Below are 4,021 nucleotides of genomic sequence, written 5' to 3'. Positions count from 1 at the left end.
TATTTATCGCAGCAGAAGCCCTACCTCCCCAACCCACGCCAGCACTCCCACCCCAACCGCCAGCCCCACAACCACAACCGGCTCCTCATCAACCAAGGCAACGGAGGCGTGCTAGGCCACCAATTTTCCGACCCCGTGTCCTACTTTTTGGGATGCCAGATGATGTGGTTGTACGTAGATACAGGCTGCCACCACATCTAATCCTAGACACTCTCTCCATAATAGAGAGTGATCTGGAGTCTGAAATTCGGTATCCTACAGCAATACCACCATTGACACAATTCCTTGCTGTGTTACATTTTTTGGCAACAGGGTCTTACCAGCATGTGGTTGGAGACCTGGTTGGCATGTCGCAGGGCCAGTTCAGTAAGGTCCTGCGGCGTGTCTGCCAGGCTTTCCTCAAGCGTGTGAAGCAATTTATTGCTATGCCTTTGGATGTTGGTGCCCTAGATGTGGTGAAGCGGCAATTTGCGGAAGGTGGTAGTCGCTTCCCACATGTTATTGGGGTTGTGGATGGCACACATGTAGCTATTCAGCCACCAAAACATAATGAAGAAATTTATAGAAACAGGAAACTGTTTCATTCTCTGAATGTAATGGTTGTTTGTGGGCCATCCCTCCAGATCCTTTCCCTGAACGCAAAGTTTACTGGAAGTTCCCATGATGCGTATGTCATTAGACAATCAGGGATATGGCACAGATTAAGATCAAGTCAACGAGCAGACATGTGGTTATTGGGTGAGTTGTTGCACATATTTCTTTCAAAATGTTTTATATTTTTCAAAATTTACTATTTCTAATTTTGGTTTTTCCTCAAACAGGAGACCGTGGATATCCTTGCACCCCCTGGCTCATGACTCCTTACCGTAATCCCAGGCCAGGACCACAGACGGCATTTAACTCCGCGCTTACTGCCACTAGGCAGCTGGTGGAGCGCACAATTGGGGTCCTTAAAGGGCGGTTTCGTGTGCTCCACCGCACTGGTGGCGACATCATGTATTCGCCGGAGATGGCAAGTAAACTAGTGGTTCTGTGCGCAATACTACACAATATCGCGGTAAGGAGTAGCGTAGAGCTTCCTCAGACAGAGGAATTGCCTGATGAGGAGCCAGGGGTTGTTCGACACTTCGGTGGGGGGAGTGTTACACGGAGGGGGAGCCAAGTCAGGGCAAGCATTGTTGCTGAATATTTCAGGTATAGTGTTTTTATATTATCTTTTTTATCCAAATTAAAATCACAGTATGCTTATGTATTATTTGTAATGTTGACATTTTGTTTGATATTGTAAGGTCATTGTGTAATGCTTTTGGTGTGTTGGAATGTGTAATATTTTTTATACTAAAAATCCGTTAACACGTTAAGCTTTCAATTTTAGATTTGAAATGTAAAAAATGTGATGATGCTAAATAGTGTCCTTATTTGTTTTATATCCTAAAATCCTGATTATTTAAACAAACACACAAACAAATGAAATTGAATGTTGCCCACTTTGTGACTGTCCAGCTGAATGATCACACAAACTGTGGTGAGTACACAGATATTTGTAGGAATTTTTTCAAAACTGTGTGTCTCTGTGTCTGTTTGTGTTTTTTTTTTTTTGCTAAAAATTTTGCTAATGCGAATGCGTATTTCCGCTCGTGCGAAATAACACTCTGCTCTTCACATCATTGCAAAGATCAATAAAGTTATTAGAAATGACAACATAGATTTTTGACCAATCACATGCTAACAGACACTATAAATATATGCCCAAATAAGGAAAACGCCATTGCCATGATGCGTGCTGCACCTTTCACCAGGCGGGAGCTCCGCGTCCTGGTTGCGGTGATGGACCGCCGCGTAGGCCGCGTTGGGCGCATCATCCCAAATCGGGTTAAGCGCGAGGCCTACGCGGAGGTCCGCCGCCTGCTGCGGACTCGCGTCCGCAGCAGGCGGACAATCATCCAACTAGAGAGGAGATGGAGTGATCTCCGCAGGAGGACGCCAGAGCTGTTGGCGGAGATCCGCCAGCAAATACGGGCTATGCATGCACGCAGTAAGTTACATTACATAAGATTCTTAGCAAAAATTTAAGAAATTTACACTAAGTGGTAGGCTAATTGCAACGCTGATTGTCCATTTTTATAACATAGGACAGTGTGTGTGGTTAGGGCAAACAGTACTGACTGTAGCAAAGTGTCACCAAACAAGTGCATGTTTTCCAGAATTAATAACCAGGCAGGAAACTGTACCCAAATACTTGATCAGTGCTGTCTATATAATAAGGTGCCTTGAATAGTTATCTGGTGATGTTGCCTAGACCAATCAATATGACTCAATGGAATAGATTAAGGAATGAGCTTCAAAGTAAAAGTTTTGACTCATTTTGTTTGCTGTGGGCAACATGATGAGGTTTTTAAAATGTGTATTTTTAAGAAAAACAAACCACAGTCTTTTACATGGAACAGAACAGTGATTTTTCAAATTGTTTAGTATGTAATTTAACATGCAAAATAAATTTTTCCAAAAATATCATTATAGGACGAGAACAACGGCAGACCTCTCAGCCCCCTTCCCCTTCCCAGTCCCCCTCCCCTTCTCACTCCCCCTCCCCTTCGCAGTCCTCCTCAGCTTCCCAGTCCCCCTCAGCTACCCAGTCCCCCTCAGCTTCCCAGTCCCCCTCAGCTTCCCAGTCCCCCTCAGCTTCCCAGTCCCCCTCAGCTTCCCAGGCCCACTCCACTTTCCACTCCCCTTCTCACACCACCTCTCTATCTCTTTCTGTGACCCCTTCTCCTCCTTCCCATACCCCTTCTCCTTCAACTTCAAACTCACCTTCTCAGCCCCCCTCACACTCTATTGGCTTAACTTTCTCTCCGCCCCCCTCGCCCTCTCAATCAGACCCACCCTCTGAAATTACATCCCCAATCCAGCCTCCTTCCCCCATCCAGCCTCCTTCCCCCATCCCTCCTCCTTCCCCAATCCCTCCTCCTTCCCCCATCCAGCCGCCTTCCCCCATCCAGCCGCATTCCCCACCCAGTGAGTGGGCAGAAGAAGCCCCTGCTGAATTAACTGTCAACCATCATGTTGCAGAGGAAAGTAAGTGTTTTAACATGTTCTCCAAAAATGATTACCTACTTACACTTACAATGCCAAAACATGCAGTGTTGTACTGTTGGAATTCTTGTACCAAGGACAAATATTTGTGTTATTCTTCATGGTCTACATGTTGTATTTACATTTTTGTGAGTGTCATTATATGTACAGTGTTTATGTGTGCAATGTTTTGTGTGTCCACTCTAGGTCGACACTCATTAGGTCGACAGGGTTGCCAGGACAACAGGGTTTATATGTGTTAGGTTTTCAGGGAAACAGTTAGACCTGAGTGGAGTTTAGTATGTTGTTGGTCTTTTACACTTGTGCCTGTGTAGTCTTAATATTTGCACTTACAAATCACATGCTTCACTTTGTTATGCAGCCTAATGACACACTGATTTGTGGTGTGAAAGTTACACTCACAAAATGATTATTGGCTAAAGTCAAACCTGTTTGACCTTATTTAGTAAGGTCAGCTTTCAGGGAGTGTGGGCATGCTAGGATCTGTTGTCCTTCTGAAGATGTTTATATGCAGTGTGATGATGCAGGACCAAACCCATAAAAAAAAACAAAAATACACTCCAGATGTAAATGAATGCCAACATGGTGTAACATTGACGAAGATGGTAGTTATCTTTAACATGGGATGTCGCCCATAGCAACCAATAAGATTATACTTTACAATTGGGGAACCACTTCTACAAGATAATATTCTTATTTTTGCTTGTTTGCTATGGGCAACGCTCCATCTTAAATATAACTCACATAGTAGTAAATGTACCCCATGGTCTCGTAAACGGTAAAAATTTAATAAAAAACCCTGAGCAGGCTTGTGTGTTTTTCTGCTAATGATTGTACCATAAAACAGCCATGATGTAGTAACTTTGCCATTAAGCAGGCCTGTCCAAACTGCGGATCTCCAACTGTTGAGAAACTACACATCCCAGCA

The 4,021-nt window shown here is 44.1% G+C and overlaps 1 long non-coding RNA gene across 1 annotated transcript; it reads left to right on the top strand.

Annotated features, from left to right (window-relative positions):
- The first annotated feature begins 651 nt into the window (after nucleotides 1-651).
- LOC134969411 (uncharacterized) lies at nucleotides 652-3,021 on the top strand. The gene is made up of 4 exons (XR_010189482.1): nucleotides 652-738; nucleotides 822-1,194; nucleotides 1,504-1,525; nucleotides 2,521-3,021. It is a non-coding gene; the product is annotated as an uncharacterized LOC134969411 (long non-coding RNA).
- The last annotated feature ends 1,000 nt before the right edge of the window (nucleotides 3,022-4,021 follow it).

Source organism: Pseudophryne corroboree, chromosome 1 (genome assembly GCF_028390025.1).
Source record: "Pseudophryne corroboree isolate aPseCor3 chromosome 1, aPseCor3.hap2, whole genome shotgun sequence".
Lineage (NCBI taxonomy): Eukaryota > Metazoa > Chordata > Amphibia > Anura > Myobatrachidae > Pseudophryne > Pseudophryne corroboree.
The sequence above is the reverse complement of the archived record's forward strand: the minus strand, read 5'-3'. Positions and strand labels throughout refer to the sequence as shown.